This window comes from Schistocerca nitens, chromosome 10 (genome assembly GCF_023898315.1).
Source record: "Schistocerca nitens isolate TAMUIC-IGC-003100 chromosome 10, iqSchNite1.1, whole genome shotgun sequence".
NCBI classification, from domain to species: Eukaryota; Metazoa; Arthropoda; class Insecta; order Orthoptera; family Acrididae; genus Schistocerca; species Schistocerca nitens.
Genome location: NC_064623.1, coordinates 221,700,534 through 221,724,322, shown reverse-complemented (window position 1 = coordinate 221,724,322; position 23,789 = coordinate 221,700,534). Strand labels below are relative to the sequence as shown.

Below are 23,789 nucleotides of genomic sequence, written 5' to 3'. Positions count from 1 at the left end.
CGCTGAATTACAGGCCCATGTCGCTAACGTCGATTTGCACTAGGGTTTTGGAACATATACCGTATTCGAACAGATATATTGACACACTGTCAGCATGGATTCAGAAAATATCGTTCTTGTGGAACACAACTAGCTCTTTATACTCATGAAGTAGTGAGTGCTATCGACAGGCGATGTCAAATTGATTTCATATTTTTGATTTTAAGAAGGCTTTCGACGCCGTTTCTCACAAGCATACTCTAACGAAACTGTGTGCCTATGGAATATCGCCTCAGTTGTGCGACGGGATTCGTGATTTCCTGTCAGAAAGGTCACAGGTCGTAGTAATAGACGGAAAGTCATCGAATAAAGCAGAAGTAATATCCGGCGTTCCCCAAGGAAGTGTTATAGGCCCTCTGTTGTTCCTCACCTATATTAACGACATAGGAGACAATCTGAGTAGCCGTCTTAGATTGTTTGCAGATGATGCTGTCACTTACCGTCTTGTAAAGTCACCAGATGACCAAAACGAAATGCAAAATGATTTAAATAAGTATCTGTGTGGTGCGAAAAGTGGCAATTGACACTGAATAAAGAAAAGTGTGAAGCTATTCACACGAGTACTAAAAGAAATCCGCTAAATTTCGATTACGTGATAAGCCACACACGTCTGTAAATTAAAAAAAAGTACATAGGGATTACAAATACCCTAAATTGGAACGATCACATAGATAATGTTGTGGGTAGAGGAAACCAAAAAGTGGGATTCATTGGCAGAACACTTAGAAGGTGCAACAGGTTTACTAAAGAGACTGCTTACACTACGCTTGTCCGCCATATTCTGGAGTACTGCTGTGCGGTGTGGGATCCGCGTCAGGTGGGACTGACAGATGAAGGGCATCTCGTTTTCTATTGTCGCGAAATAAGGGAGATAGTCCGACAGACATGATACGTGAATTGGAGTGGCAATCATTAAAACAAATGCGTTTTTAATTGCGATGGGATCTTCTCATGAAATTTCAATCATCAGTTTTCTCCTCCAATTGCGAAAACATTCTGTTGGCACCCACCTACACAGGGAGAAATGATCATCACGATAAAACAAGAGAAATCCGGCTCCCACAGAAAAGTACGAGTGCTCGTTTTTCCCGCGCGCCGTTCGAGAGTGGAACGGTAGACAGCTTGAAGGTAGTTCATTGAACCCTCTGCCAGGCACTTAATTGTGAATAGCAGAGTAATCACGTAGATGTAGATGCATCAGTGCCCTCTCCCGCCATAGTAATAGGTAATGTGTGTCCCGTTCACTACTCTCGCAGACTTATCTTGTAGTGGATGTGGTACAGTGTTGTACAGAATGGTTCCGAATTCAAATCGAGAGCAAGCCGACGTGGCGTTTACTTGCGGAAAGGCAACTAACAATGGGCAACAAGATTGTATCAGGAGACCTATCCCCGCCGAAAACCACCAGAGAATTCAGTGTTTGCAGCAGTGCTTCGCCGTTTGTCTGAGACAAGGTGGTTTCAGTATGCAGGAAATCATGAAGGGTCTAGTCGGAATGTTCGGACACCAGACTTGGAGGAAAATGTGATTAACACTTTGGAAGACGGCCGACATGTCAGTACGAGCCATTTGACCCGCAAGTACAGGGTAAGGCAGACGACCGTGTGGAACTTTCTCCATGACAATTGTTACTATCCTTATCATTTACAGCTTGTGCAGGGCTTACGAGCGACAAACTTCCTACGTCAGGAGCAGTTTAGTCTCTGGTTTCTTCACCAGGCAACCGCCATTCCAGGATCTGTGTCATCCCTCCTCTTCACAAATGAGGCCACCTTTAAGAAGAGTGGTACCTTCAACTTTCGTAACAGTCATCTGTGGGATAGTAGGCAGAACCCACATGGTATGGTATCATCAGCATCGGTGCAGCCGGAATGTGTGGGCCAGAATAATTGGCGACCGTATATTGGGACCAGTCTTCCTTCCACGTCGCCTAACAGGCCGTAACTATCGGCGTTTCTTGAGGGTGGCTTTGCGTCCCCTGCTGGAAGAAGTGGCACTGGGTTATGTGGCTGCTACATGATGGTGCTCCAGCCCACTTCGCCATTAACATCCGAACGCATCTCAGTTATGTCTTTCCTGGTCAATGGTTCAGACGAGGGGGTCAAGTTGCATGGCCCACTCCTTAACGCGTTCGATATATGGTCATGTGGACATCTGAAAAGTATCGTGCATGCGGAGCCCATTCCAGGTCTGGAGACACTGGAGCAGCCTACTCATGCTGCGTATGGCACTGTTCGGATGCACCCTGGCCGATGTGAATGTGTGGGCCAGAATAATTGGCGACCGTATATTGGGACCAGTCTTCCTTCCACGTCGCCTAACAGGCCGTAACTATCGGCGTTTCTTGAGGGTGGCTTTGCGTCCCCTGCTGGAAGAAGTGGCACTGGGTTATGTGGCTGCTACATGATGGTGCTCCAGCCCACTTCGCCATTAACATCCGAACGCATCTCAGTTATGTCTTCCCTGGTCAATGGTTCAGACGAGGGGGTCAAGTTGCATGGCCCACTCCTTAACGCGTTCGATATATGGTCATGTGGACATCTGAAAAGTATCGTGCATGCGGAGCCCATTCCAGGTCTGGAGACACTGGAGCAGCCTACTCATGCTGCGTATGGCACTGTTCGGATGCACCCTGGCCGATGTGAATGTGTGGGCCAGAATAATTGGCGACCGTATATTGGGACCAGTCTTCCTTCCACGTCGCCTAACAGGCCGTAACTATCGGCGTTTCTTGAGGGTGGCTTTGCGTCCCCTGCTGGAAGAAGTGGCACTGGGTTATGTGGCTGCTACATGATGGTGCTCCAGCCCACTTCGCCATTAACATCCGAACGCATCTCAGTTATGTCTTCCCTGGTCAATGGTTCAGACGAGGGGGTCAAGTTGCATGGCCCACTCCTTAACGCGTTCGATATATGGTCATGTGGACATCTGAAAAGTATCGTGCATGCGGAGCCCATTCCAGGTCTGGAGACACTGGAGCAGCCTACTCATGCTGCGTATGGCACTGTTCGGATGCACCCTGGCCGATGTGAATGTGTGGGCCAGAATAATTGGCGACCGTATATTGGGACCAGTCTTCCTTCCACGTCGCCTAACAGGCCGTAACTATCGGCGTTTCTTGAGGGTGGCTTTGCGTCCCCTGCTGGAAGAAGTGGCACTGGGTTATGTGGCTGCTACATGATGGTGCTCCAGCCCACTTCGCCATTAACATCCGAACGCATCTCAGTTATGTCTTCCCTGGTCAATGGTTCAGACGAGGGGGTCAAGTTGCATGGCCCACTCCTTAACGCGTTCGATATATGGTCATGTGGACATCTGAAAAGTATCGTGCATGCGGAGCCCATTCCAGGTCTGGAGACACTGGAGCAGCCTACTCATGCTGCGTATGGCACTGTTCGGATGCACCCTGGCCGATGTGAATGTGTGGGCCAGAATAATTGGCGACCGTATATTGGGACCAGTCTTCCTTCCACGTCGCCTAACAGGCCGTAACTATCGGCGTTTCTTGAGGGTGGCTTTGCGTCCCCTGCTGGAAGAAGTGGCACTGGGTTATGTGGCTGCTACATGATGGTGCTCCAGCCCACTTCGCCATTAACATCCGAACGCATCTCAGTTATGTCTTCCCTGGTCAATGGTTCAGACGAGGGGGTCAAGTTGCATGGCCCACTCCTTAACGCGTTCGATATATGGTCATGTGGACATCTGAAAAGTATCGTGCATGCGGAGCCCATTCCAGGTCTGGAGACACTGGAGCAGCCTACTCATGCTGCGTATGGCACTGTTCGGATGCACCCTGGCCGATGTGAATGTGTGGGCCAGAATAATTGGCGACCGTATATTGGGACCAGTCTTCCTTCCACGTCGCCTAACAGGCCGTAACTATCGGCGTTTCTTGAGGGTGGCTTTGCGTCCCCTGCTGGAAGAAGTGGCACTGGGTTATGTGGCTGCTACATGATGGTGCTCCAGCCCACTTCGCCATTAACATCCGAACGCATCTCAGTTATGTCTTCCCTGGTCAATGGTTCAGACGAGGGGGTCAAGTTGCATGGCCCACTCCTTAACGCGTTCGATATATGGTCATGTGGACATCTGAAAAGTATCGTGCATGCGGAGCCCATTCCAGGTCTGGAGACACTGGAGCAGCCTACTCATGCTGCGTATGGCACTGTTCGGATGCACCCTGGCCGATGTGAATGTGTGGGCCAGAATAATTGGCGACCGTATATTGGGACCAGTCTTCCTTCCACGTCGCCTAACAGGCCGTAACTATCGGCGTTTCTTGAGGGTGGCTTTGCGTCCCCTGCTGGAAGAAGTGGCACTGGGTTATGTGGCTGCTACATGATGGTGCTCCAGCCCACTTCGCCATTAACATCCGAACGCATCTCAGTTATGTCTTCCCTGGTCAATGGTTCAGACGAGGGGGTCAAGTTGCATGGCCCACTCCTTAACGCGTTCGATATATGGTCATGTGGACATCTGAAAAGTATCGTGCATGCGGAGCCCATTCCAGGTCTGGAGACACTGGAGCAGCCTACTCATGCTGCGTATGGCACTGTTCGGATGCACCCTGGCCGATGTGAATGTGTGAGACAGAACATCTGATGACGTGTACACACATGCGTTGAGGCAGATGGAAACAACAAATATTGTACCTGTGGTATGGTACAGTGCGTATTAGACCACTGTCTCTGTAACAATGTATGATTGAGTAAATGGTCTTTGGCATGGAAACCATGCATTTCGCCGGCCAATGTGACCGAGCAGTTCTAGGCGCTTCAGTCTGCAACCGCACTGCTGCTACGGCGGCAGGTTCGAATCCTGCCTCGGGCATGAATGTGTGTGATGTCCTTATGAAACGTCCCCTTTAAACAATAATACAGGACTGTGCTTAAACTGACACACAATATTTTTTTTAGCGCAACGCAATCTGACTTTCAATAATCTCTACAAGAGAATGGCCCTGACTAACATTAACCTGTACTTTTCACAAATCACTTACCTCACAAAAATCTTGGTTACTCCCACTACTGCAATACAGCAAGCGCCACTACTGCCAGCTAAATAAAAGATTCAAACTATGGAAGGCACTAACTACTGATAGGGATAGTTAGCAAATGAAAGATATTAATAGAGAACAAACAATGTATTTACCTTGATATCATTATATATATATATATATATATATATATATATATATATATATAGAGAGAGAGAGAGAGAGAGAGAGAGAGAGAGAGAGAGAGAGCAGATCATGACAAATTTCAAAACTCCGCCATCTCTCTCCCCACATCCACCACTGCTGGCGGCTCACCTCCAACTGCGCAACGCTACGCACTGTTCCCAGCCAGCTGCTTAACACTACAATGGCGAGTATTACAACAATGCAAAGCAGCCACAGACTGCACACAGCACAGCCAGTGATTTTCATACAGAGGTGGCGTTACCAATGAAAAAGCCTAAACAGCCTACTTACACTTAGGTTAGTTAGGTTTAAGTAGTTCAAAGTCTAGGGGACTGATGACCTCAGATGTTAAGTCCCATAGTGCTTACAGCCATTTGAACCATTTTGAACCATGCATTTCCGGACGTAAGTTCATTAGAGCTTTTTTGTTCCGTATCCTCTCCTCGATCAGACCCTAGAGCTTGCACACGGTGGAAAACGGTGATGCCCACCAAGCTCGAGCCCTTGCGGGAACTGGCGAAATGTCGTGAGTAATGTTGATAATGGGGAAGGGGCACTACGTTAGTAGTGTGAGGATAAGTTGAGAATTTGGGTCTGGCGGTAGGCGTGCTGGGATAATCCGTACAGTTCCGATGACCACCGTGTCCGGAAGGGTCAGTGGTCAGAGCATTTGCCTAGTAAACAGGTGATCCGGGTTCGAATACCAGTCAGGCATAAATTTTCAGCTTTCTCCACTGGTTTACATCAGTGCCCACTCGCAGTCAATGTCTGTAACTCCATCGTGTCTCAATGCAATTAAATAGGTGACCATAATATTCTGGTTCACGAATGTATACAAATGTCATAGGATTTGGTTTGGTGTTTGGTTTGTTTTGGGGGAAGAGACCAAACAGCGAAGTCATCGGTCTCATCGGATTAGGGAAGGACGGGGAAGGAAGTCGGCCGTGCCCTTTCAAATGAACCATCCCGGCATTTGCCTGGAGCGATTTAGGGAAATCACGGAAAACCTAAATCAGGATGGCCGGACGCGGGATTGAACCGTCGTCCTCCCGAATGCGAGTCCAGTGTCTAACCACTGCGCCACCTCGCTCGGTAAATGTCATATGAAGCGTTCTCTGTTAGTCAGCTACCGCAGCTAAACTTCTGGGTACGCTCTTGCACTGAAGTCTGAGGTAGCGACTATTTTCCCGACGGCCGAGTTACGTCAATACGAAATTATAGCTGGTCCCTTCAAAGCAGAGAGTACTGCACGGTCACGACAACACTTAAAGTATTTAGCCGAGATGCTCTTCATAATTTAGACGCGGTCGATCGTTGCGACAGGGCAGCGAAGCGACAACTGTGCGAGAAGCGTCGCAGTTCACCAAACGTGGTCGGAATTCAAGAACCGACTGCCTTAAGGGGAGACACCACCCTGAAACTTCAATTTTTCTCAAAAAAAATTTAATGCCTACTTTACGTCTTTGCAGTGTTTACTCTTAGATCCCAAAACGATTTGGCTGTATTTCAGTTAACAAGAACGTCTAAGGAATATTTGAAATATGGACTTTGGAAGCAACCGTGGCACACCATCGTCGGCGGAAGTGGTCGAGTTTGTAAGGGTCAATCAAAGACTTGCTGCTCGTGCGCTACTGGCAAGACACAAAATGCAAATGAAAGTCTGCAGAGTGCCATTTGGTCCAAATGTCACAAAAAAAGAAAGAAAAAAATAGTTTTGGGTCTTATAGAAGCTGTCTGCTGGTTGTGCGGGATGGTTGAAGAATGAAGAAAGCAGGAGTCTCAGAACTCTCACTGTGTGTAGTTAGCTTTCTTTTCTGAGGAGGAGTTGTGGGCAGCAGTTGCGATGCACCACGAATTGCTTTGTCACGCATTCTAACACATACACTCACTCACTCACTCACACACACACACACACACACACAAACACACACAAACACAAAATCAATTTCATTCATGCTTCATCATTTTAAAAACATCCGCCCTGATAGCTGAATGGTCAGCGTGACGGACTGCCGTCCTATGGGGCCTGGGTTCGCTTCCCGGCTGGGTCGGGGGATTTTCTGCCCTCAGAGTCTGGGTGTTGTTTTCATCAACATTTCATCCCCATCCGGCGCACAGGTCGCACAATGTGGCGTCGAATGTAATAAGACCTGCACCAATGCGGCCATTTCAAAAACGAAAGTGTTCCAAGAAAAGTATTTCATTCTACAATTTCGTTAGGAGCTAAAGTTGGTCATAATGATTTGGGGGGGAGGGGGGGGGAGGGCACGGGTACTCGCTAATGTGTGATTGCACTCAGGGCCGGAAAATATTATTCTAGACGCTTGTTCGCTACTGCAAACTCAAATAATGCAGGGCGTTTGTTTTAACTTTAGACAATTAAATATCTCGGAAACGATGCACTGTTCGAAAGAAAATGTTCTAGGCGAAAAGTTAATATTAGTAAATGGAGCATCTGTCTATGGCCACCTCGTGATCACCCCTCCTTGAGTGAGCGGGGTCGATTTCGTACTTTCAAATGGCAATTTCCCTCCCCCCCCTCCCCCCCCCCTCCCTCCCATCTTATTGCGTATTCAGATTCTGCACCAAGAAGCACGCACGGTTTGCTCACACAATTGGTCGCTGTTCCTTGTAGGTGGCTCTGTAATCCACAAATATCAAGTGTGCCGGTTTTTTCAACTCAGAACCGTCGCACTTGAGTGATTATTTCATTTACGATGTAAATGTAAGCCTTTGTATTCTAACAGTTTCTACCAATATCCAGACGTTGCTAGAGTGTTGCAAATGTGATGGTGCAGCACAAATAATATGGCTAGACATCGACATTTCAGGCAAATAATAACGTAGTATTCTGCTCCGTACAGGGTTGATTTCGGTGGCCGTCCTCGAACCCTGTCATCAGCGTGTTTCCATCCGACAGCCGTAAAATCTCGCGCTGGCAGCTACGTGGGTACCGGAGGAATATAAATTACTACAATTGTAATGAAAATTTCTCGGAATCACCGCACGTCAGCGCTAGCGCAACGAGTTGCTTACCTGATATTCGTTGGAGTGTTGCCTGTAAACGCGTGCCACGCCAGTGCTCTTGGAAGAGAGGTATGGCGGTGACGTGGCTCTGTTTTTGCTCCCGTGTAGTGATTTGCGAAGATGGAAAAAATCGACATTCGAGCAGCGACTAAGTACTTCGTAAAGAAACGTATGAAAGCGAAGGACATTCATGCCCATTTCCAGAATACCCTGGGGTACGCTGCTCCTTCATATTCAACTGTTGCCAAGTGGACAACTGAATCTTAATTTGGTCAGGAGGGCTTAGATGGTGTTCCGCGCAGTGGTCGGCCAAGATGTGTCACTACTCCAGAAATCATTGCAAAAGTGCACAAAATGGTCGCAGACGAAGTGCGTAAAGTTGCTCACGCTTGCCAGATGTCATCTGAAAGGGCATAACACATTTTAACTGAAGAACTAGAAATGAAAAATTATCTGCAACATGAGTGCCGCGACTCTTGACGCAGGATCAAAAACGATCGAGAATGGACATATCGCAAGAAAGTGTGACCCGTTTCAGGAGAAACGAAAAAGGTTTTTTGCGCGAGTTTGTGATCACATATGAAACTTAGGTGCACTACTATACCACAGAGACAAAACAACAGTCAAAACATCGGAACATCGTTGGACCAAGTGCATTAGACTGCTGTTGTGGTCTTCAGTCCTGAGACTGGTTTGATGCAGCTCTCCATGCTACTCTATCCTGTGCAAGCTTCTTCATCTCCCAGTACCTACTGCAACCTACATCCTTCTGAATCTGCTTAGTGTATTCATCTCTTGGTCTCCCTCTACGATTTTTACCCTCCACGCTGCCCTCCGATACTAAATTGGTGATCCCTTGATGCCTCAACACATGTCCTACCAGCCGATCCCTTCTTCAAGTCAAGTTGTGCCACAAACTTCTCTTCTCCCCAATTCTACTCAATACTTCCTCATTAGTTATGTCATCTATCCATCTAATCTTCAGCATTCTTCTGTAGCACCACATTTCAAAAGCTTCTATTTTCTTCTTGTCCAAACTATTTGTCGTCCATGTTTCACTTCCATACATGGCTACAATCCATACAAATACTTTCAGGGCCGGCCGAAGTGGCCGTGCGGTTAAAGGCGCTGCAGTCTGGAACCGCAGGACCGCTACGGTCGCAGGTTCGAATCCTGCCTCGGGCATGGATGTTTGTGATGTCCTTAGGTTAGTTAGGTTTAACTAGTTCTAAGTTCTAGGGGACTAATGACCTCAGCAGTTGCGTCCCATAGTGCTCAGAGCCATTTGAACCAAATACTTTCAGAAATAAACTTCCTGACACTTAAATCTATACTCGATGTTAACAAATTTCTCTTCTTCAGAAACGCTTTACTTGCCATTGCCAGTCTACATTTTATATCCTCTGTACTTCGACCATCATCAGTTATTTTGCTCCCCAAATGGCAAAATTCCTTCACTACTTTAAGTGTCTCATTTCCTAATCTAATTCCCTCAGCATCACCCGACTTAATTCGACTACATTCCATTATCCTCCATTTGATTTTGTTGATGTTCATCTTATACCCTCCTTTCAAGACACTATCCATTCCGTTCAACTGCTCTTCCAAGTCCTTTGCTGTCTCTGACACAATTACATCGTCATCGGCGAACCTCATAGTTTTTATTTCTTCTCCATGGATTTTAATACCTACTCCGAATTTTTCATTTGTTTCCTTCACTGCTTGTTCAATATACTGATTGAATAACATCGGGCCTTTCGCTCCCTGTATTTTACCCCTGCCACCTTCAGAATTTGAAAGAGCGTATTCAAGTCAACATTGTCCAAAGCTTTCTCCAAGTCTACAAATGCTAGAAACGTAGGTTTGCCTTTTCTTAATCTAGCTTCTAAGATAAGTCGTAGGGTCAGTATTGCCTCACGTGTTCCAACATTTCTACGAAATCCAAACTGATCTTCCCCGAGGTCAGCTTCTACTAGTTTTTCCTTTCGCCTGTAAAGAATCTGCGTTAGTATTACGCAGCCGTGACTTATTAAACTCATAGTCCCGTAATTTTCACATTTGTCAACACCTGCTTTCTTTGGGATTGGAATTATTATATTCTTCTTGAAGTCTGAGGGTATTTCGCCTGTATCATACATCTTGCTCACCAGATGGTAGAGTTTTCTCAGGACTGGCTCTCCCAAGACCGTCAGTAGTTCCAATGGAATGTTGTCTACTCCGGGGGCCTTGTTTCGACTCAGGTCTCTCAGCGCTCTGTCAAACTCTTCACGCAGTATCGTATCTCCCATTTCATCTTCATCTACATACTCATCAATTTCCATAATATTGTCCTCAAGTACATCGCCCTTGTATAGACCCTCTATATACTCCTTCCACCTTTCTGCTTACCCTTCTTTGCTTAGAACTGGGTTTCCATCTGAGCTTTTGATATTCATACAAGTGGTTCTCTTTTCTCCAAAGGTCTCTTTAATTTTCCTGTAGGCTGTATCTATCTTAACCCTAGTGAGATAAGCCTCTACATCCTTACATTTGTCCTCTATCCATGCCTGCTTAGCCATTTTGCACTTCCTGTCGATCTCATTTTTGAGACGTTTGTATTCCTTTTTGCCTGCTTCATTTACTGCATTTTTATATTTTCTCCGTTCATCAATTAAATTCAGTATTTCTTCTGTCACCCAAGGATTTCTACTAGCCCTCGTCTTTTTACCTACTTAATCCTCTGCTGCCTTCACTACTTCATCCCTCAAAGCTACCCATTCTTCTTCTGCTGTATTTCTTTCCCCCATTCCTGTCAATTGTTCCCTTATGCTCTCCCTGAAACTCTGTACAACCTCTGGTTTAGTCAGTTTATCCAAGTCCCATCTCCTTAAATTCCCACCTTTTTGCAGTTTCTTCAGTTTTAATCTACAGGTCATAACCAATAGATTGTGGTCAGAATCCACATCTGCCCCTGGAAATGTCTTACAATTTAAAACCTGGTTCCTAAATCTCTGTCTTACCATTATATTATCTATCTGAAACTTGTCAGTATCTCCAGGCTTCTTCCATGTATACAACATTCTTTCATGATTCTTGATCCAAGTGTTAGCTACGATTAAGTTGTGCTCTGTGCAAAATTCTACCAGGCGGCTTCGTCTTTCATTTCTTACCCCCAATCCATATTCACCTACTACGTTTCCATCTCTCCCTTTTCCTACACTCGAATTCCAGTCACCCTTGACTATTAAATTTTCGTCTCCCTTCACAATCTGAATAGTTTCTTTTAATTCATCATACATTTCTTCAATTTCTTCATCATCTGCAGAGCTAGTTGGCGTATGAACTTGTACTACTGTAGTAGACGTGGGCTTCGTATCTATCTTGGCCGCAATAATGCGTTCACTATGCTGTTTGTAGTAGCTTACCTATATTCCTATTTTCCTATTCATTATTAAACCGACTCCTGCATTACCCCTATTTGATTTTGTGTTTATAACCTTGTAGTCACCTGACCATAAGTCTTGTTCCTCCTGCCACCGAACTTCACTAATTCCCACTATATCTAACTTTAACCTATCCATTTCCCTTTTTAAATTTTCTAACCTACCTGCCCGATTAAGGGATCTGACATTCCACGCTCCGATCCGTAGAACGCCAGTTTTCTTTCTCCTGATAACGACGTCCTCTTGTGTAGTTTCCGCCCGGAGATCCGAATGGGGGACTATTTTACCTCCGGAATATTTTACCCAAGCGGACGCTATCATCATTTAATCATACAGTAAAGCTGCATGCACTCGGGAAAAATTACGATCGTAGTTTCCCCTTGCTTTCAGCCGTTCGCAGTACCAGCACAGCAAGGCCGTTTTGGTTAGTGTTACAAGGCCAGATCAGTCAGTCATCCAGACGGTTGCCCTTGCAACTACTGAAAAGGCTGCTGCCCTTCTTCAGGAACCACACGTTTGTCTGGCCTCTCAACAGATAGCCCTCCGTTGTGGTTGCACCTACGGTACGGCTATCTGTATCGCTGAAGCACGCAAGCCTCCCCACCAACGGCAAGGTCCATGGTTCATGGGAGGGGAGAGGGGGGGGGGGGATGAGAATACATTGAAAAATAAAAGTTTCAGTGATGTAAGTACTTTTTTTCTATTCCGTTCCGAGAACTTTTCAAACCACCCTCGTACGTCGTAAAAGAAGTGTAATATCAGATGCGTCGTTCCCTAACTGTAATAACAGGCACGCATGATATCTGTCGATTACAGCGCGGTCTATGACGAATCGAAAACCACGGTTTGAGTACCGTAAGTATTTTTGGCGTAGAATATGAATGCGCAATAAAATGGAAATCCAAAGATGACTCCGCCCACGCAGGAGGTGTGGTTCCAAGGTGTCCAGCTGTAGCGCAGACAGATGCCCTATTTACTAATATTAACTTCTCACCTAGAACTTTTTTTCTTACGATGCGTCAATTTCGAGATATTTACTTGTCTCAGATAGAAACAAACACCATGTATAAGAGTGACACCGTTCAAGTGTTGAGGTGATCCAGAATAATGTGGAGTATGGAAGTAAAAGCTTCAAGAGGCCAGATCGCTAATTATCATTTTATATTTGATGACCGCTTGCGGCAAATATTATTTTTAAAGCGACATGTTTTTGTTTGTTTCGATGATATGTAACCTGGATCAGCACTGAATGAAATGAACTTCGGAGCCCCCCAAAACACCCTCAAATTGGCTTGTACAACCAGCACTTAATAGAGTAACAGAAAAAAACTAACACTTCAGGAGCAGTAACACACAATGCAAACATCACTACGAGGACACTCGGAAGTACCCGCGGGAGCAACCGAACAAATGTTCTGCGAACACTGCATTCCAGTCGTTTCCTCACCTTCACATTTCGCTGCATCTACAGCTTCATGGCAATGACGTCCAAAATTGGTTAAGTTCTCCGAATGTGATATAGGAAAACTGCAAAGTGATGCAGCGTATCTATGTAAAATTTGGCTTAGCGAAGAAGCATCGTTTGCAAAACACAAGCAAGTCAATCTTCGCAATATGCACTAATCGTCGGCTTAAAATCCACGCTGACTCAAAGAAGTGCCTAAAAACAACGCCCTTGGCACATCAACGTTTGGTGTACGTTTCTCAAGACCCGCATCATTGGTCCCTGTTTCATTGATGGTAATCAAAATACAGTCAAGTGTATAGAGTTCCTCTGGTATGCCGCCGCGGCAAGGCGTCGCTCGGGACGTAGGCAGTCACTGTGGTACCAGCATCACGAATGTCCCTCCTATTCCGCACATGTAATGACAGACCTTCCTAGGAAAACATTTATAGAGCAAAAGAATGTTCAAATGTGTGTGGAATTTTATGGGACTTAACAGCTAAGGTCATCAGTCTCTAAGCTTACACACTACTTAACCTAAATTATCCTAAGGACAAACACACACACACCCATGCCCGAGGGAGGACTCGAACCTCAGCCGGGACCAGCCGCACAGTCCACGACTGCAGCGCCTGAGACCGCTCGGCCAATCCTGCGCGGCTATAGAGCATTAGAATGACCGTTCACGGAACATACACACACAAAATATTTTCTCCGGCGAAAATTAAAAACAAGAGGTCTATTAAGAAACATCGCTTGACTCCCGAAGCTCATAACATGGGCCTGTGCTGCCATTAACTCCACATGAAATTCAACGTGGCGTATTGTTTCTCCAGGATCATTTTATAGCAAAGCGTTTAGTATGACAGCCGTGATAATAAGCACACAAACTGTACCTGAGTTAAGGGATTGCTTACATTTTCTGTAATACGGCAGACGTTTGTGGTTCAAATGGCTCTGAGCACTATGGGACTTAAATCTGAGATCATCAGTTCCCTAGAACTTAGAACTACTTAAACCTAACTAACCTAAGGACATCACACACATCCATGCACGAGGCACGATTCGAACCTGCGACCGTAGCGGTTGCGCGGTTCCAGACTGAAGCGCCTTGAACCGCTCGGCCACACAGGCCGGCCAGACGTTTGTGGAACTTCTCCTGATGGTGGGACCGTTATGTCGTTGAAGTTTTCACAAAGCTTCTTTCAGGTAAAAAAAAACTAAACTCCGCCCGAACAAGTCATGAAGGCCTTACAGATGCCACAGAATAAAGTGCGTAGTTTCATTATGGGAAAAAAAACCGAAGTCGGTGTCGCAATTCGGCAGCTATAAACAATAAAAATTACTTGCGAACTTCAGAAAATTTGCGATATTGTCCGCTATAACTTGGCGATAACAGCACATCAGTATATTTATCCATTCTGGATATACAGTACTCTGGTTGGCTCAGCTTGTATAATATGGAGACGCCGTTAGCAAAAATCCTCTATAAGTTCTTGACCGATTTACTTCAAATTTTACACGAAACGCTAATAAACAATCAGACATACAAAGGCTGTATATTTTTTGAAGCAACAATGTACGGGTTTTCTGTTAAAATCAGCTGCGACAAAGAAAATGCTGTGTTGTGTTGTGCTGTGCTAATCCGCACATATAATGACAGACCTTCCTAAGAAAAAATTTACAGAGCATTGGAATGGCCGTTCAGGGGACGTACACACAGTCACCAAATATTTTCTCTGGCGAAAATTAAAACAAGAGGTCTATTAAGAAACATCACTGACTCCGGAAGCTCGTAACACGGGTCTATGCTACCATTAACTACACATGAAATTCAACATAGAGCATTGTTTCTCCAGGATCATTTTATAGCAAAAGTGCTTTCCCGTAATCAGTTTTACTACGACAGCAGGACTTTTAAGCTATCAGACAGATTGTTTCTCCCATATATATTTGTTTTCTTTTCCTGTATACAATTTTAAACAATATTGCTGTGTAATGTCTTCTTTTCTTCCTCACCGTCGGTTTTAACAAAAAAACGGGGAAGTTGCATTTATGGCTTATCGATACGATTGTGCAGTGCCTGTGTTATTCCGAATTACGATGCAGAGTTCCTTTGGACATGCATACATGTCCGAAGGAAGAGGCACTGCGGTGACTATAGCCATTATCAAATACATGAAACGTATTCGCAGTTGCGAAAATGGACAACCGTCAGCTGTGTACCGGTATGACGACAATGGAAATTTGTGCCGGACCGGGACTCGAACCCTAGTCTCTCGGTCGTCTTACCTCTCTTAAAATCATTTTGTTGATGATTGTTCGTTGCATTTGTTCGTGGCGGACGTCCCAGACACCTGTTCAAGTGCGTCGTTGATCCATTCGTCAGTCTTTTTTTTTTTAATTTTTTTTTCGAGCCCGACCAGGAGCAAACCAAACTTCCATTTGTTGTCAATCATGTGTCTACAACCTATACTCTTAGATCCATTATACTCCCGTACAGAGAAGGTATTTTACTTGGAAGTCGCTTTGCCCGCGTTCAATGTCCGAAGGAACTTTATGTCGTGATTCAGATTAATACATGCAGTGCAATACCGTGTGAGTCACTGATGGACTGACGCGAAATTTGTTGAAAGCTATAACTAGCAACAATAAATATAATTTTTAGTGTTACTACGAGTTTTATGTTCACCCTCAGCCCCCAGCTCTGCAAGCAACTTTCGACAATTTTGTCAGTTTCATCTTGCTACCTTAAAACTAAAGAAACTGCAAAAAGGTGGGAATTTAAGGAGATGGGACCTGTATAAACTGATTAAACCAGAGGTTGTACAATGTTTCAGGGAGAGCATAAGGCGAAAATTGACAAGAATGGGGGAAAGAAATACAGTAGAAGAAGAATGGGTAGCTTTGAGGGATGAAGTAGTGAAGGCAGCAGAGGATCAAGTAGGTAAAAAGACGAGGCCTAATAGAAATCCTTGGGTAACAGAAGAAATATTGAATTTATTTGACGAAAGGAGAAAATATAAAAATGCAGTAAATGAAGCAGGCAAAAAGGAATACAAATGTCTCAAAAATGAGATCGACAGGAAGTGCAAAACTGCTAAGCAGGCATGGCTAGATGACAAATGTAAGGATGTAGAGGCTTATCTCACTAGAGGTAAGATAGATACTGCCTACAGGAAAATTAAAGAGACCTTTGGAGAAAAGGGAACGACTTGTCGGAATATCAAGAACTCAGATGGAAACCCAGTTCTAAGCAAAGAAGGGTCTATACAAGGGCGATGTACTTGAGGACAATATTATGGAAATGGAAGAGGAGGTAGATGACGATGAAATAGGAGATATGATACTGCGTGAAGAGTTTGACAGAGCACTGAAAGACCTGAGTCGAAACAAGGCCCCCGGAGTAGACAACATTCCATTACAACTACTGACAGCCTTGGGAGAACCAGTCCTGACAAAACTACACCGTCTGGTGAGACAGGCGAAATACCCTCAGACTTCAAGAAGAATATAATAATTCCAATCCCAAAGAAAGCGGGTGTTGACAGATGTGAAAATTACCGAACTATCTGTTTAATAAGTCACGGCTGCAAAATACTAACGCGAATTCTTTACAGACGAATGGAAAAACTGGTAGAAGCCGAACTTGAGGAAGATCAGTTTGGATTCCGTAGAAATATGGGAGCACGTGATGCAATACTATCCATACGACTTATTTTAGAAGCTAGATTAAGAAAAGGCAAACCTACATTTCTAGCATTTGTAGACTTAGAGAAAGCTTTTGACAATGTTGACTGGAATACTCTCTTTCAAATTCTGACGGTGTCCTTGGTTAAATACAGGGAGCGAAAAGCTATTTACAATTTGTACAGAAACCAGATGGCAGTTATAAGAGTCGAGGGGCATGAAAGGGAAGCAGTGGCTGGGAAAGGAGTGAGACAGGGTTGTAGCCTCTCCCCGATGTTGTTCATTCTGTATATTGAGCAAGCAGTAAAGGAAACAAAAGAAAAGTTCGGAGTAGGTATTAAAATCCTTGGAGAAGAAATAAAAACTTTGAGGTTCGCCGGTGACATTGTAATTCTGTCACAGACAGCAAAGGACTTGGAAGAGCAGTTGAACGGAATGGACAGTGTCTTGAAAGGAGGGTTTAAGATGAACATCAACAAAAGCAAAACCAGGATAATGGAATGTAGTCGAATTAAGTCAGGTGATGCTGAGAAAATTAGATTAGGAAATGAGACACTTAAAGTAGTATAGGAGGTTTGCTATTTGGGGAGTAAAATAACTGATGATGGTCGAAGTAGAGAGGATATAAAATGTAGACTGGCAATGGCAAGGAAAGCGTTTCTGAAGAAGAGAAATTTGTTAACATCGAGTATAGATCTAAGTGTCAGGAAGTCGTTTCTGAAAGTATATGTATGGAAGTGAAACATGGACGATAACTAGATTGGACAAGAAGAGAATAGAAGCTTTCGAAATGTGGTGCTACAGAAGAATGCTGAAGATTAGATGGGTAGATCACGTAACTAATGAGGAGGTATTGAATAGGATTGGGGAGAAGAGAAGTTTGTGGCACAACTTGACTGGAAGAAGGGATTGGTTGGTAGGACACGTTCTGAGGCATCAAGGGATCACCAATTTAGTATTGGAGGGCAGCGTGGAGGGCAAAAATCGTAGAGGGAGACCAAGAGATGAATACACTGATTCAGAAGGATGTAGGTTGCAGTAGGTACTGGGAGATGAAGAAGCTTGCTCAGGATAGAGTAGCGTGGAGAGCTGCATCAAACCAGTCTCAGGACTGAAGACCACAACAACAACAACCTTACTCATACTCTGTAATCATTGACCCCAAACGATTTACCCACTCATTGTAAGTGACTTCAGTTCCAATCAAAGTTTCATTTGCAGTAACAACAAACAAGGATGAACACGAGAGAGAAAGGGGGGAGGGTAGGGGGAAGAAGGAAGAAGTGACAGACAGACAGGGAGAGGGAGGGGGGGGGACGAGATTAGGACGTACATCCAATTCCCATACATATCCATTAAGTGTGAAGCATTGCCTATTTCGTTAGTAACGTATAAAATATTCCATCAGGAACTGACGGAATAGTCACTCAGTCAGAGCAGACAATTTGAATGACTCTACATGCTAGCGACGTATATTAAGTAACAACGCTAACAAGCCTAATCATTAGCCCGTCTCACGTTTATATTTCATTAGTTATCTTAAGAAATGCCAAACAAACAGTTATTTATTGTGCCTGTTCTTTTTCATATACTACTGGCCATTAAAATTGCTACATCAAGAAGAAATGCAGATGATAAACGGGTATTGATTGGACAAATATACTAGAACTGACATGGGATTACATTTTCACGCAATTTGGGTGCATAGATCCCGAGAAATCAGTACCCAGAACAACTACCTCTGGCCGTAATAACGGCCTTTATACGCGTGGGCATTGAGTCAAACAGAGCTTGCATGGCGTGTACAGGTACAGCTGCCCATGGAGCTTCAACAGTTCATCAAGAGTAGTGACTGGTGCATTGTGACGAGCCAGTTGCTCGGTCACCATTGACCAGACGTTTTCAATTGGTTGGAGATCTGGAGAATGTGCTGGCCAGGGTTGCAGTCGAACATTTTCTGTATCCAGAAAGGCACGTACAGGACCTGCAAAATGCGGTCTTGCAGAATCCTGCAGAAATGTAGGGTTGCGCAGGGGTCGGTGAAGGGCGGAGCCACGGCCCGTAACACATCTGAAATGTAACGTCCGCTGTTCAAAGTGCCGTCAATGCGAACGAGAGGTGACGGAGACGTGTAACCAATGGCACCCCGTACCATCACGCCTGGTGATACGCCGGTATGGCGGTGATGAATACACGCTCCCAGTGTGCGTTCACCGCGATGTAGCCAAACACGGATGCGACCATCGTGATGCTGTAAACAGAACCTGGATTCATTCGAAAAAATGACGTTTTGCCATTCGTGAACCCAAGTTCGTCGTTGACTACACTATCGCTGGCGCTCCTGTATGTGATGCAGCCATGGTCTCCGAGCTGATAGTCCGTGCTGCTTCAAACGTCGTCGAACTGTTCGTGCAGATGGTTGTTGTCTTGCAAACGTCCCCATCTGTTGACTCAGGGATCGAGACGTGGCTGCACGATCCGTTACAGCCGTGCGGATAAGATGCCTGTCATCTCGACTGCTAGTGATACGAGGTCGTTTGGATCCAGCCCGGCGTTCCGTATTACCCTCCTGAACCCACCGATTCCATATTCTGCTAACACTCATTGGACGTCGACCAACGAGAGCACCATTGTCGCGATACGATAAACCGCAAATTTCGCGTCTGTAGCAGGTCATCTTCGTGGTGTAGCAATTTTAATGGCCATTAGTGTATTTAGCTCTTTAATGAGTGTTTCTGTTATTAACGCAGTTTTGTACATTTGCGTATCTGTCGTAGATGTCACGAAGACTCACGAAAATGTTATTTTATTTTTTGCAAGACTTGTTTTATGACCAGCCTGATGTTGATGCTTTTGATGAACAGAATAATACTTTTGCGTGTAGTTGTAACAGTGCACTAAATTTATTCAGAACACATTATAAGAAACTACTAATCTAAAAAACCAAAATTAACGTTATTTTTTTGTCTTGACTTGTAGGTCGTTGTCCCACCGATTTTTTAACCAACAATATCAAAGTCCCGATGTCTTGCAAATTGCATCTGGTAATAATAGTGATATAGTGATAGATACATGACTGTGGAAATTGGTTCCGCCTTGACCAAACACAAGTTATTGACACATGTTTAAATTTCACTCGCACAAGGGTTCATTTATATTCTTAGTACAATATATTGACGTTTCTGTGGCTGACTGACATTTGCAGTACAGCAGATCTTTCTGTCCAGTTTCTCATTTTTTGTTGCTTTTCATTCCGCTGTGTAAACCGCGCTTTTTAGCATACAGCGACACTGTTTACAAAATATTCATCCACCATCTTGTTTTATGTGGCGGAAAGGAAAGAAAAAATACTTTCAAGGTATAGTATAATCGCTATAATCTTTAAAAATATAAAAATAAATGACAATTGCATTGAAATACGATGTTTACAATATTACAGAGCTAAAACGTTTACTGTAATGTTTTGTGGTTAATACGCGGAATGTTTTATGTATAAATCATATCAAGACTACATTTTTAAATTCGTTAGTGTTTTTAGGAGGCACGCATTTACACCAGTATGTTTTAAAATTTTAATATAAAGCTACAGCATTCAGGCACGGCTTTAGTATATGACAGTGGAACCGCTACTTTTATTGAGAGCGCTTGCTCCGTAACTACAAGAAACAGTAAATATACAAAATTTGTTGTGTAATTAAAACAAAACTTTTTTAGTTCAGTAATATTGAAATACACAGTTGTAACTGAATATTTATATTTCTATATTGGTTAACAGACTTGGAAATCGACAATTCTAAGCGAAACCGATTAGTCTGAAACAAGAACACAAACCAACACACGGAAAATATTTTCTTCTTGGAATTCATTTGAATTTCAAATTTTACGGTATTGTGATTCCTGCATAATTTCTAGTGCCTGTAGGATATTAATACATTTATACCATTTCGTTATTTAAATAGAATCGCCAGAGGATTGTGTACGTCCCTTATTTTGTACCCAGTTCCATGCGTTTTAACTATTATTCAGTCAAAGGGATTTGTTCGTCACACGTTTCAGTATGAGCAGCGGTAAGATCTTCCTCAAGCACGCGGTATTCATAGCCTCCTATTTTCTGTTGTTTTTTGAAGAGCATGTAACATTTCTTATAATTTTATTAATAAATAAGTCAATAATAAGAGGCCGCAATGATTATTTTACTATACTCCATGATCTTTCGGGCGTGCATACGAAATAGCAGTGTTTCTTTTTCCGATGTTTCAGTTAATAACGGTACGACTATCTACAGAGCGAGTCCGTGAAAGAATCGGAAGATTAAGTATTACTACTGCGGATGCACGCCTAGGAGACGAACGAATATTCTACCTGCAGAGAACACTTCGAGAAAGACTATTCTCTGACTACCGTTTTCTGCGACGAAGCTGACTTTGTTGAACTGTAACAAAATTATTTTGCGAAAGGCGTACCGCAATTTTGGTTATACGAATGGGATGTAATATCCGTGACATTGGAAGCAGTAAAACGATGTTTACGAGTTCCTAGGGAAAGTGGATACCGCTGTTGTGGTTTTTCTGTTTCCGCTGTAACCGCTTCCAAAGAAATTCGTGTTTCTTGTATATAGCAACATTAAGAAGCAGCCAAAAATGGCAAATGAAGAAGAAAAAAAAATTTCTCCCCGGCCGGGAATCGAACCCGGGTCTCCCGCGTGACAGGCGGGGATACTAACCACTATACTACCGAGGACTGCAAGGAGCGTATAATAATAAATGCTTCATCAAGGGAATGCAACTCATTCGTAATGTGAATATATGATTCTTCACAATACTATTTAACTGTGGTTGAAAACGTAAAAGTGGAATGCGTACTGGTCCATACTCAAGTTAGTGCATGTAAAGTCGTTAAAATTTCTCACGAATTAGTAGCAAATCGATTCCCAATATTATTTACGATTTTTGTAGCAATTGATTCAGAATTGGGATTTTGCCACATTACATTTATCGACTGATGAAAAATAAACGATTTTACAAATTCTTTCCTGAATAAATATATACATCACCCCCTCCAAACACATACATAGACTGATGGAAAATAAAAGATTTAACGAATTCTGTTCTGAATAAATACTCATCACACACACATCCGAAATCCAGGTAACAATGTTCAGCAGTTTCGAATTTTAAAATAGTAATGCTGCATAGGACCATGAAATGACCTGGGGGAGGGGGGGGGGTCTCTGCAGACATCATGAGACTCTGGCATAAAATGGGGGTGATACGCGATTACAAGAACTCAGCAAGAGAGTTCTCACAGCCTCTGTCACCTCAATTCTCCAACTTCCTACCTACACGTGGTGCCCCTGTTAAGCCGAGCAACTCAGCGGAAGGTTGGGTAACCAACCCCAGCGGGAAACTGAGTCGGTGAGCAGATAGGAGTTGGAGGACAGTGGAAGGCAACGGGAAACCACCACTGAACTTTCCCAAGAAAACCCCATGGCTTCGCTCAGCTCAAAATGTTCCGGAGTTTCAAGTTCCCCGATCGGATCTCCGGGGGGAACCAGGTTGAGAGGAGCTTCACGAAGAGTAAGATGGTGCAAAGAGAAGCACTGCATAGTAACATGGAATGTAAGATCCTTGTATCAAGGAAAACTAGACATAGTGAAAAGAGAAATGGAGAAAATTAACATATTGGGAATAAGTGAAATGAGGTGGACTGGCATGGGAGAATTTGCTTCGGATGGCCATATGGTGTATTATTCTGGGCACGATAACAACAGAAGTAATGGAGTAGCCTTCATAGTTAGTGATAAAGTGAGAAAAGCTGTAATGGGATGCAAATATAAAAATGATAGAATGATGTCCATCAGACTTCAAGGTCAGCCCCTCAACATCACAGTAATTCAAGTTTATGCACCAACAACCGATGCTGAAAAGGAAATTATTGACCAGTTCTATGGAGATTTACAAGAATTACTACTGTCAACACCAGAAAAGGATATCGTCTTCATAGTTGGAGATTGGAACGCAAAAGTGGGAAATCAAGCTGTAGAAGGTATAACGGGGAAATATGGTCTTGGTACAACAAATGAAGCTGGACAGAGACTCCTAGAATTTTGCCAAGAAAATTCATTCATAGTTACTAATACACTGTTTCAACTACCAAAACGACGCCTATATATCTGGACTTCGCCAGATGGCCAACACTGGAACCAAATTGATTACATACTTTGTAATCAGAGGTGGACGAGCGCGGTTCAGTCAGCTACAACAAGACCTGGGGCTGACTGCGGATCAGATCATGAGCTCCTGATTGCAAAATTTCGGCTGAAACTTCAGAATGTAGCAAAAAGTATCCCAACTTGCGGATACTACCTTAACTCTATACCTTCCGACTACAGTGTAGCGGTACAAAACAAATTTACTGTATTAGAGCTGGAGGACAAAAGTTCACAAGAGATGTGGACAGAAGTAGCTAATGCTGTCAAGGAGGCCGCAGAGAAACACATTCCCAAGAAATGGAACAGCAAGAAGGCTAGATGGGTATCATTTGAGGCACTGCAAGTTGCAGAAGAATGAAGGAAATCAAAAATCGAGATAGATCAGCTGTGTTTGAATTAAATAAAGATTTTCAGAAATTAGCTAGAAGAGATAAAAATATATCCTTTAATGAACAGTGCAAGGAAGTTGAAGATAGTAACGGAATGGGGAAGACATCTTTATAAGAAAATTAGAGAAATTAAAGGAAAATTCCAGGCAAAAATTGGAATGATAAAAGACAGAAACGGGAAAGATCTGAGTGAAGCAGAGGATGTTAAGGAAAGATGGGCAGAATATGTAGAAGACCTATACAAAAAAGAACTGCATAATGACAGGGCTCCTACTGCTGATGTTAATGTTAATTTAGAACTGGGAGCCAGATATTTTGGAGAGCGAAATCCAGTGGGCCCTTCAAAATATGGCTGATAACAAAACTAGTGGACATGATGAAATAC

General features: G+C 43.8%; 1 non-coding gene across 1 annotated transcript; it reads right to left on the bottom strand.

Annotated features, from left to right (window-relative positions):
• Positions 1-21,472: 21,472 nt before the first annotated feature.
• Trnad-guc (transfer RNA aspartic acid (anticodon GUC)) lies at positions 21,473-21,544 on the bottom strand. Its single transcript has one exon. It is a non-coding gene; the product is annotated as a tRNA-Asp (tRNA).
• Between the last annotated feature and the right edge of the window lie 2,245 nt (positions 21,545-23,789).